The sequence below is a fragment of the Pan paniscus genome, chromosome 2, assembly GCF_029289425.2.
Source record: "Pan paniscus chromosome 2, NHGRI_mPanPan1-v2.0_pri, whole genome shotgun sequence".
NCBI classification, from domain to species: Eukaryota; Metazoa; Chordata; class Mammalia; order Primates; family Hominidae; genus Pan; species Pan paniscus.
Genome location: NC_085926.1, coordinates 172,417,172 through 172,429,733, shown reverse-complemented (window position 1 = coordinate 172,429,733; position 12,562 = coordinate 172,417,172). Strand labels below are relative to the sequence as shown.

General features: G+C 35.9%; 1 protein-coding gene across 1 annotated transcript in view; it reads right to left on the bottom strand.

Moving 5' to 3' along the window:
- The window catches only part of NAALADL2 (N-acetylated alpha-linked acidic dipeptidase like 2), a 1,375,347-nt gene that overhangs the window by 1,269,362 nt on the left and 93,423 nt on the right, over positions 1–12,562 (bottom strand). Inside the window, exon 2 of the mRNA XM_063602605.1 lies at positions 11,196–11,258. The gene's annotated coding sequence lies outside the window, so the exon portion shown is untranslated. The remainder of the gene's footprint in view (positions 1–11,195; positions 11,259–12,562) is intronic.

The window sequence follows — 12,562 nt, the reverse complement described above, 5'->3', positions numbered from 1 at the left end:
TTTTGTGAAATGCCATAAGTTGAAAGCCTTCAGAGAACACATCAAAATATGCTCACAATTATGTTAACTTTTCTTTAATCTGAAGTTTAAAGAGCTATAACTATTCTCACCAAACTATGTCCCAATGTCACTTGACTCAGAACTATTGCTCTAGGAGGATAAAACAAAGATAAAAATATATATAGAAAAATGATATCTTAGGAAGAATGTAGGATTTGGTCACATGGACCTAAGGAATAAAACAGAATACTGAGAAAGGAAAATGACTTCTATGGGTAGAATGTGAATCCTTATTATTAGGATTCACATTATTATTATTATTCCTTATTATTGGGATTCACATTATTAGGCCCAAAGAGGCATTGAAATGAGAGAGTAATCATGCCCTGCTCACCACCTTCATCTCTTGAAACTTCTTGCTATTGCCACAAGTAGCCATAAATTAACCTACTAATCCCACACAGGACACTATAATCCACATCCTAGAGCTTAACAATGTATAAGCAATCAAGACCTTATATTATTTTAATGTAAATTAATGGTAATCAACCCAGAAACTGCCTCTTCATTCCCCTTAAAAATCTACTTGTCACTGCTGCTAATCAGAGTGTATATGCAAGACAATTTATGTGACCGTGAATGCCACATAGTTGGTACTCATTTATGCTTATTATCATTTCATGATTATGTTACTGCTATTCTAATTGGGCCAACATGATCTAGAGAAAACTTATAGAAAGAAAATATACACTTTTGAGTCCCACATTATAAAATTAAGTTTGTGAACCAACAAAAACTAATCAATCTAATGAATAATATAATGCCTTACTCTTCTCTTTGAAAATAAAGAGTTAATTTCTAGTTAAATACATCTTTACCTCTTCTCCATCCCCAAATCCAACTAAAATAAGAATTGGGAAATTTCAAAAAAAGTACTACACATGAAGGCAAAGAGAACAGGAAACAAGATACAATATTCAAGAGATTTACATACCTGTAAACCAACCTAGCCAACATAGTGAAACCCCATCTCAACAAAAAATTTAAAAATTTGCCAGGTGTGTTGGCACACACCTGTAGTCTCAGCTACTCCAGAGGCTGAGGCGGGAGGATTGCTTGAGCCTAGGAGGTCGAGGATGTAGTAAGCCAAGATCGCTCCACTGCGCTCAAGCATGAACAACAGAGCAAAACTCTGTCTACAAAACAAAACAAAAATAAAAACAAACAACAAAAAACACCTGTCACAAGACAGAAAAAGGGTAAAAGAAGTGTAACTGAATTAGCAGAGCACACGGTACAATATAAGAGTCTGCAGAGGAAGCCATCAATAAGAAATGTCAGTTTGTATCACAGAACCCCTGGGGGGGTTCAGCAAGTGGCATTACCAGGTATTATGAAAATCAAGGGAAAACTGCAGCAGTTAAGAATAGGACTCCTTGAATGCCTGAATAAGGTCTTCTTCTCTGACTGTAGAACCAGAAGACTGGTCCCTCTTCTCATCTCCTCCAAACAAAAGAGCAGAGGTACATGTCCTAGAATGGCTGAACCAGAATATCTCAAACTTGGGAATACCAAGTGCAAAGTTAAAACAAGGGAATTAGGTAAAGTTTACATACTGACTTGTGGGAATTTCATGCTCTTCCTGTCCCAGATCTACCTTCAATCAATTCCTTCTACCCCTTGAGAAAATATCACCAGATAACTAAAAATGGAAAGGCCTCTCCTCATCATTTCATAGTGAAACCCACCAAAAAACAAATCCTACCTAAGAGGTAGCATATAGTTATCAACTCTTAGTGTTTCATTCTTAAAATTAGTATTTAACAATTATTAAATACATGAGAAATGCCTCAACATGAAAAAGACCAAAACAAACAAGCAGAAAAAAAGGAAAACAGGAAGAAACAGAGACAATGCAGAGAGTAAGATTTCAACAAAATATAAATATATAAAATATATAATTTATATAATTAATAAAACAAAAACAGAATACCATACAATAGGAATAATCACAGAATAAAGATTTCCTAAAAATTATGAAAAAATAATAAAAAATAAAACTAAGGAACTCATCAGAAACAAAAGGAAATGGGAAATCACAAGACATAGAGAGAATATCAGAGAATCAATACAGGATGGCCAGCATTTTTCCAATAGAAGTTTCAGAAATGAAGACAGAAATCATAGGAAAGAATATCACAATAGTAACAATAAAAATAAAACAAAAAAAAATACCAAGCTGAAAGACCAGTTTGAAAAGGCATATAGATATCCAACAAAGTGATCACAAAATTTTCTGAGTAAAGAAGCACCAACCATCAGCATGGACTCCGATTTGTCAAAAGAAATACCACAAGATAACAAAGGCTTTGAAGTTCTGAGAAGCAGCTGCCTATGTTAAATCAACGATCAATCACACAGGAGAGTAGAATAAAGACATTTCAGGCATGTAAGAAGTCAAAAAACTTTCCCAGGCACCCTTTCCTAGGAAGGTACTGGATGCAGGTAACACAGAATCCTAATGCATAAAAGTGTAAAAGAAAAGTTCCAGGATGACAGTTACCTGGCCTAGAAATGACAGTTAAAATTGATGCAAGAGAATAAAGGGATACAACATGAACATTATCAGGCCCAAAACAAAAACAAAAAAGTTTAGTGTAGCTAAAGGGTTATTTTATGAATTCGACCATTTAAAAAGGTTATTGAGGCAAGGCACAGTGGCTCGTGCCTGTAATCCCAACATTTAGGTGGCCAAGACACGAGGATCATTTGAGCCCAGGATTTCAAGACCAGACTGGACAACATGGCAAGACCTTGTCTCTCCAAAAAGTTTTTTAAAAATTAGTCAGGCATGGTGATGCATCCCTGTGGTCCTGGAAACATGGGAGGCTGAGGTGAGAAGATCACTTGAGCCTAGGAGATCAAGGCTGCAGTGGGCCATGTTCATACCACTGCACTTCAGCCTGGGCAACGGAGCTAGACTCTGTCTCAAATAAATAAATAAATAAATAAATAAAAATTAAGGCTAGGTGTGGTGGCTCATGTCTGTAATCCCAGCACTTTTGGAGCCTGAGGCAGGCAGATAAGAAGGTCAGGAGATCGAGACTATCCTGGCCAACACGGTGAAACTCCATCTCTACTAAAAATATAAAAATTAGCTGGGTGTGGTGACGTGTGCCTGTAATCCCAGCTACTCGGGAGGCTGAGGCAGGAGAATCGCTGGAACCCTGGAGACGGAGGTTGCAGTGAGTGAGCCAAGATCGCACCACTGCACTCCAGCCTGGCAATGGAGTGAGACTCTGTCTCAAAAAAAAAAAGAAAACAAAAAAAAAAAGAAAACAAAGAAAATTAAAAGATTATTGATAGCCATTTAGTACATCTGTGATGGAACATTTGGGAGCAAATAGTGAAAGATTTACTAAAACCTAAACAAAAAAGGAAAGAATTCTAGGACTTTTTTAATGTATGAGAAAGAAAAAAAATCATATATTTTGGTTCAAACAATATTCACATAGTTATTATAAATATTCACATAGTTATAAATGTAAAAACCACTAATTTAACAAACACATGTGATATAACCTTCTAATTAAAATGAAGGAAAAATATTTGAGATTGCTGGATGTCAGAGCTAGAAAAACAAATTCTCAACCAGTAAAACAAGAAGTCAGTGGGTAATATAAACCATTTAAAAATCAAGAAATAACTTTATAAGCATAGAGCTATCAAAAGAAAAAACTGGAACAGTTGGAAATGGTTGCCTCTTAGAAGAAGGAGTGGATTGGGGTGGGAAGAATGAGAGAAGTATTGGAGGGTTGCTGGGGTTTTCTGTTTTGTTTTATTTTAAGCCTTTCTTTTTTTTTTCTTTTTTTTTTTGAGACAGAGTCTCACTCTTGTCACCCAGGCTGGAGTGCTTTGGCATGATCTCAGCTCACTGCAACCTCTGCCCCCTGGGCTCTAGTGATTCTCATGTCTCAGCCACCCAGGTAGCTGGGATTACAGGTGCACGCCACCATGCTCGGCACATTTTTATATTTTTAGTAGAGACAGGGTTTCCTCATGTTGGCCAGGCTGGTCTCAAACGCCTGGCCTCAAGTGATCCACCCACCTAGGCCTCCCAAAGTGCTGGGATTACAGGTGTGAGCCACAGCACCTGGCCAGCCTATGTGACTTTTAAATTATGCTTACATAATACTTCCATAAAATCATGATTATTTTGATTCATTTTACTTTAGTAAAATACACTCTAAAATTTTGTCCTTTTGGAAGGGAAGGTAGGAAAGAGTGGGATAGAGTAAATGGGCTGAAGTAGGGAGAGGGAGAGGGAAAGAATAAAGGAAAAGCAAAAAAGAAACGACATAGACTATAAAACATCTTAGAAAGCAGTTTTCTTAAAATGCTGTTAATTAAATGTAAAAGAGGTAATCAAAGTAATTTAACCTGATTGCTAATTACTGTCTCTGGAATGAGTTAATTGTTGTACTATATTTGTAAATAAGAAATAAGTATCAGTGAAATATAGCTTAATTACTTAGACTGTATTTCTTCATTCACTCCCCCATTACCACTCCCATTCAGCCGACTTCATCTAGTGCATAATGCCCACGACTCTCCCCTAGCCAATCATCTTGCCTCTAATCCCAGCTCAAGTTAATTCCTCAGAAGATGATATTATTATAATGGCACTTCCAGCTCAAGAACTTGCAACAGTCCATCGCCTAGGTTTAAAGCTGTACCTGCTTCTCACATCTAATAACTTTCCAGGACAAATCCTCTGCTCAAGTCACTAATGTCTCCTTCTTGCACTATCAATCTCCCTGACGTTACCTGCTAAAGTACCACCCCTATGGTTCATGCTGATGGGTAATCCCACAAAGTTTTCTATTTACTGCTCAGCCACCCAAATTCTCCCCATCTGTCATAGTCCAGCTCAAGTCATATCACCTCTAAAATGCCCTCTCTGAAAATTCCACAGCACGCATATTTAGCCCTTCTCTAATTATTCTCATAATGAGGCAGGAGACCAGCAGGACATCTTTCCCAGTCCCAACAGGATGAAATGAAGAAACTGGCCAGAGCCAGCAAATGGTGCTGAAGGCAATATGTAGTTGCCCTTGCTGTTCATCAGCATAAGACATTCCCATCAGTGCCATGACAGTTTACAAATGAAATGTCAACATCTGTATGTTGACAAGCTACCTGGTTACATAGCTATAACCAGGGAATTGACCCCAACTTTCTGGTTGACTATCAAAAGCACCCTCTGAAGTCTTATCTGGCTTTTACCTTTCCTGGGACCTTTGATACCTAACTTGTTACTGTTAATTTTTGTCCCTTGCTTGTTTAACCTCTCACTATAGTTTGTGTCTTCCAGATGGTAAAGTTTCCATATAAAGAAGATGCTGGCACCAGACTTCCAACTCATCCCATCTTCTGACCCAGGAAATAAAGACATCTTGCCTTTAGGCCCCTCAGATCAGGCATCCAGAGATGTTTACTCTTCCAACACTAAGCAGAGCCCATGCCCATAAGATCAGCAGGAAACAGTAACAGAAGAGAGATCTCTGCCCTTTGCAACTCCCTTAAACTTAAGGAGGAGTGTATATTCTCTGAGGGGTGAATAAGGTAGATTAGTAGGACTTCTTTCTTGGTCCTGACAGGATAAAATGAAGAAAACAGCCAGAAGTGGCAAATTGCTCTGAAAGCAATTTCTAGTTTCCCTGAGGTGTATCAGCATAAGACACTCCCACCAGCACCATGACAGTTTACAAATGCCACGGCAACACCTGAAAGTTGCTGTTTCTTTTCTAGAGAATTCTGAATAACCCATCCCTTAATTTGCACAGAATTAAAAATGGGTATAAATATTGTTGGCCAACAGCCTATACACAGCCTATACTTTGGGCACACTGCCTATGGGTTAGCCCTGCTCTGCAAGAAGTAGTCACTCTGCTGTACGCTGCTGCTTCAATGGACATGCTTTCTTCCACCACTGACTCACTCTTGAATTGTTTCCTGAGTGAAGCCAAGAATCCTCCCAGACTAAGCCCCAATTTTGGTGCTCATCTGCCCTGCATCATCAGCAGTGTCTTTATCTCACAATTAGCAAATATTAAATACTTAAGTATGTACCTAATCATTGCCTATTTTATTTTTTACTGCCTATTTTGTTTTCCTGTAGTTGGAAAGAGTTGTGTAGGAAGAAACATACTGAATTCTACATTTCACAATGATAAAAATCATAAATGGAGCCAAGTTAATGCTTTTTGATTAACTGCTTTTAAAAAAATGTTTCATAGCATCCAGTGTATTTTCACGCACATACTACACACTTAGAATATGTTGAATGATTGATTAACCCACTTTCAATTTATTAAATATGGGTTACTTATAAAGCTATCAAATTCCTTGACTATTAACCTTCATGTTATTTAACCATCACGTTTCATCTTTCTGACACCTGTGCTTTTAGCACATATCAAGCTATGTTGTCACACATTCCAACTTCCTAATTTAGAAGAACATAAATTGGAATGTAAAAATTTTTAAAAACATCATTCAGATATATGGCAATCAAAAAAATTCTGTTAACAGAATTTGTGAGAAAATTCTCTTGATAACTCAGATCTCACTTCATTCCCAATTAAAATTAAATTGAATGTGAAGTGTGGCATAATAGGTATTGAGAGAAAGGGGCTTCAGAAAAGGTTTCTTTGAAATTAATGTTACCTGAATTTTAATATTTCAGGGATAAATATTCAGTTTAAGAGTTTGGAGTTAAAGAAGAGCAACATGGTAAGAGGAAATAATGTGAGAAAAGCTCTGTTTCTACTGGATGCAAAACCTTACTTCCAGTAGATCTAACATGTTCCAAACAGGAACTGTGCCATCCCTGTTTTGAGGAGCATTTTAATTCTCCCCTTCTACCTCCATATGGCAAAAGGTACATAGTTGGGCAGCAGCTATTAAGATAAGAAAATCCTACTGAATCTTATATAGATAAATTTAAAAATACCTATCATTAGGAAAACTCACATGTAAAGTTCTTAGTCTCCAAGGCAACAGGTTGTCAAGAGTCACATTGTATCCCTAGGAAAATGCTTTGTCCTAATGCAAATCAACTGCTTTTGTCTCAGTCCCTGGAAATCTGCATAGCTTTATTAAAGGAAAACAGAAGTCAAATAGGGCATGTTAGCATGAAGTGAGGTAAATTTATGCCCCATTGTAGAGACAATAAAAAACTATTAAACTTTTTCTTGTCAACAAGCCAGCTTCTAATGTAGTGTGTAAAATTCATAAGAAGTCTTCTGGCTAGTAGTATAGTTGACTGTTATAGCCTTCATAGAACAGTTTTGTTTTATCCCACTTGCTTTGAAAGTTTTTTAACAATTACCTTTAGTAACTTAAAGAGAAAACTTGGCACAGAGAATTTGTTAAAATGTACATCAAGGCTGCCTGCCAAAGTAATATTATAGAACAGGTGCTGTCAGAATGAGGAGGTGGAAGCAAAAGAAGGAAACCATCAGAGAGAATAAGCACAGGAAATGACCCCAAAGCAAGGGAGTCTCTGCTGCATACTGTTACCACCACCTGGCCCAGCCAGAAGCTAGCCAGAAGCCAGCCCTTGACTGACGCCTAGCTCACAGATGTTTACACATCCTACTGGCAGACCTGGCCTCATCTGCTTTTTTTCCCCCTCTTACTAGAATAAATTCTATTTTGTGAACTTTTGGTTCAACACTTCCCAGTTCTATTACTTGTATCTGCCACTTTTGTACTCCTCCATTAGTCTTTTTAATATTTGACCATTCTTACCCTGTATCTTAACTGATAGCAAGATAGATAAATGCCCATTGTTTCAAAACATCAGGCAGCTTTTTTTTTTTTTTTTTTTTTTTTCCAGAACTTCCTAATTCTCTCTTGGCAAAATGTTACAATTACCCTGTGGACAACAGGGCAATCATCAGTAACTCTGAGGTTGACAGATGCTCTATGTTTCTTGGCATCTTTGTTCATGTTTTCTTTATTGCTTGAATATTCTATATAGCCAGGTTTTTAATTTTTAAAGAAATTTTCATTTTGGAAAACAATGCTTTAAGTGACCTACCAAAATTATTGGATTTATTGAAACTATTAGTTTGTGATCCTTAGACCAATTTAAAAAAATGAGAGCTGATATACTATTCTGTGCCTTGGATGAGTATTGACAGTCCTTTCAGAATTTGATGTGGCCACAACAAAAATAAATTCGCAGAAATGTTCTACTGCTTTCAAGGACAAATCTGTCAGTAAGGTGACCATAAGATAGCACATTTTAAAGAAATAACGCCAGAAAGGCAGGTCATAAGTAAGTCTCTAGAATGAAGAACTTAACAAAGGCAAGAAAGACAGAATCCACATTGGGTTAAACTAAACCAAAAGTGTCCACACTATAAAATGATATATACTATTAAAATAAATAATTTTGTGATTTGTGAATTATAGTACCATAATTTTTAAAGGCTCCTCATTAAACAATTTATTATAAAACAAATCAAATTTGTCTCCTTGGTACATTATCTTATAATATATGATTAATTTAATGATAGTTATCATTTCATCTCTGTGTGTGTAAAAGAAAGCTTTTGTAATGTATTTGAGTATATATTTTCTAGAGTTAAATAAATATTGGACATACTGGTTATTGCTTTTGCTGAAAATTATTTTCTTTACTTAGTCTTAGTTTTATTCAATTCTTTAGTTTGCTTACATAGATTTTACTGACACATATTATTAGATTGTTTATTTGAAAAATTGCATTTTATGTTGATTTTCTTTGATGAAGACTGCAAACAAAAAGGTATCTAAGACAGATCTCAATAAATTTAGAAGTTTGTTTTGCCAAGGTTAAGGCCATGGCTGTGACACAACCTCAAAAGGTCATGAGCCCAACGTAGTCAGGCTCCAGCTTGGTTTCACACATTTTAGGGAGACATAAGGCATCAATCAATATATCTAAGATGTACATTGGTGCAGTCCATAAAGGCAGGACAACTCAAAATGGGCCCTTCCATGTCAAAGATGGATTCAAAGATTTCCTGATTGGTAATTGGTTGAAAGAGTTTATCCAAAGACCTGGAATCAATAGAAGGGAAGGTCTGGATTAAGATAAGGGGTTACAGAGACCAAGGTTTTTATTATGCAGATGAAGCCTCCAGGTAGCAGGCTTCAGAGAGAATAGATTGTAAATGTTTCTTATCCAACTTAAAAAAATGCCAGAATCTTAGTTAATTCTCTCCTTGTTCAGGAAAGACACCTAGAAAGGGAAGGTCTTTTTTCCTTTCCCCTTCTGTCCCATTAGGGACAGCTTTGCAGAGTCATTTCAAAATATGTCAAGTAAATTTATTTTGGGTAAAATACTTCAATTTCTTTTAGGACCAGCTGTCATGTTGGTATCTTATTGCTACAAAGAGTCTGCATTGTCAGTCTCGAGTTCTCTGCTTGAATGTTAAAGGCTGGCCAGCTGTGCCTAAATTCCAAAACCTGGATAATATAATGAGGCAGGTCCAACCTCCACTTCCCATCCTGGCTGGAACTAATTTTTACGGTTAACTTAGGAATGCCGTGGGCCAACAGGAGGGGCCCATTCAATTGGCTGGGGACTTAGAATTTTATTTTTGGTTTACAAGACTCTCATTGTGAATCTAAAAGTAAACAGGAGATGTGGAAAGGAATTTTGCCATTTGTGACAACTGATCAGTGATAAAAAGAGTATATAGTTATAAATAGTCAACCTTTGAGGGAGCCTCTGCTGGGGCAACCTATCAATTTTCTAGATGTCTACATTTAATTGTATCATTCCACACTATAAATACTAAGAGCCTCTATGTGTAAAGTACTGCAATAGATCCTGGGGAATCAAGGAAATTAGACCAGGTTCTTGCTCACAAAGCTCTTATATTCTAGGAAATATATTGCATTTATATAGCTGTGAAAGAGGAAGAATAGGCTGCTTTCCTAGTTATTAAACATGGTTAGATGGCTCTGTGAGAATATCACCAGCCTGACTTTGTACAATATTATATGAATCTTTCCAGTTTAACTGCCACTGTACATGATTATATCTGAATTCTTAAATATGGCTTATGAGGACATTCACAATCTGTCCCTTTCTTCAAAATTTAATTATTCTTCCACATTCTACTGCCATATCACTCCCTGAGTAGCCATACCTAGCCTGGCTTAGGTGCCCACATCATTTCTCGTACTGTATTCCATGCTGTCGCTATTGTTCCACTTATCACACTATGTTGTACTTGTATGTTTTCCTGACTCTCACTAGACTTTAAACTCCTCAAGAGTAGGTACATATTCTTCGCAATCACGTCTTCAATGTAAACTACCTGGCACTTAATAGTGCTCAATAAATATTTGTTGAATGAATGAACTGCTTAAAACGCTATTTCAAAGAGAAATAGAATATTGTTAATTGGTCCATTCCATGATCTTTCAAGTCAATGGTAGCAAGCTAAATAATCACAAATGATAGCATGATCTATAATTAATTATACTGATTAAAATCTCTTACAGTATAATTATATGAAGATTTGCTTCCCTTTAATTTAATATCCATAATAAAAAACAATTGCTAGCAATTTCTAATTAGTTGTCTTTTTTCCAAATCCATATTAATTTAGGATTCAAACATCCTTGTGATACATTTCTACAATACATAGAATTGCTTAGCAAAGCATATGGCTCAGTGTAAGTCTTCAATAACATTAGTATGGTGGCAGTAGTGTTGGTGGACTGGTTTATAGTGATGGCAACAATGAATGTGTATCATTGATATTACATATAAATCATATGACTTATTTATTCAAGATAAATTTAGACACTTGTTCAGTTCTTTCAAAATACAGGAAGAACTTTGCCATGTCTTATTTACAAGTAATATTGTTATTTGCATTATTATTAAATTAAGCATAATAACAAACCATTGTATTGGGGAAGAGAATGTGAAATATTATTATAAAATTTTACAATGTTTTGTAATGGAAACAATTCCCCCAGGTGACAAAATATGTATGTAAACAATTGACATCTGGATGCTATTTTACAAAAACAGCAGTTACAGAGAGAAAGGGTTTTCATTTTCTCTAACACTTCAAACAGCTTTACAAATATTTATAAAAGGTCACCAATAGAGGGCTTACCTAGGGTTGAATAAAAGACGCCCTAAGACATCAAAAGCTATTTTGAACGTCCAGCTGGGAGATCTAAAACAGAGAGTAGCAAAGACAGTTTGTGACAAAGCTGACACACAGTATTCTAAAAGGAGTGAAATCAATTGTGACATTTTTCATTTATTTGTAAATGCCTCTTTGGCAGTACACTCACTCAAAACGACAGTTGCTTCTTACAGAATAGGGGAGGTGATGGCAAAATAGAGGAATCTTGACAGTTGCTTTAATGAGATTCTGCATTAGGGCTATTCTAACACTTTCACCCAACAAGAAGGTTGCCCTTCATTTTCAATATCGTATCTCAGTAATTTGGAAAATGTTATCTCTATGAAAAACTAAACTAGCCAGTCCTGAATAGCCATGGCCCAGTTTATTTTCCCCTTATCTTTCAATCAGTAGAAAACATTCTAAATCAAGTATCTAAATAAATGTCAGCTGTTCAGACCAATTATCTGTTCTCATTAAGAATGCTGTTTTTATTTAAAACAGTAATATGGAGTGTCAGAACAACTCAAGACATACATACCAGAAACTCAGTATTTGCTTGAAAGTATCTGGGAGTATACTTTAAGCTGCATTTTAAAAATGTTTTTATTTTTATATTTGATGTTCCTAAGGAAAAGCAAATTGTTGGCAAGGTAAAATTTCATTAGTCTTTGTAATATGAGCAACTACAAACTATCACAATCTAAATATTGAATTCATTTTTTCATTCAATCCTTCTTTGATCAGATGTTAAGTGTTTGGTGCAACTGCAAATCAACTGCTGTAAACCTACTTCTTAAAGAAAGAAAAAAAAAGTAAATTATAATGTAGAGGGAAAATGCAATCCAATCCAGAGCCTAGCCCAGCACCTATCAGCTATAAGTCAACCAATAGGTATTTGTTGAACTGATAAACTCAACAAATTATATATGGCAATGTAACCCACAGCATTATGGGCATATACAGATCCCAGAGAAATGAACTAATAAGAGACACTGGAGGAATAATGAACTCTCTGGGTTCCAATTTCCTTATCTGTAAAGTAATATTTACTTTATAAGAGTGTCATGAGGATAAAATAAAAGTTGGGGCAGGAATAAATCACCTAGTACGGCTCCCGGTTCATAGCAAATTGTCAATAAATAGTAGCGATTATAAAGCTTTGCTTTAGCCAAAACAAATGATATTTCTCAAATACAATAACAAAATTACTAACAACAGTAGAATGAGGGAACCCTGTCTGTTAGGATAATACTATTAGCTTTGGTTCTGTCTCTTCCACTAAGAGCCACTTTGCAAATCAGTTTTTCTCACAAAAATGGGACTAATACTGTATTCCTATATTTACATAA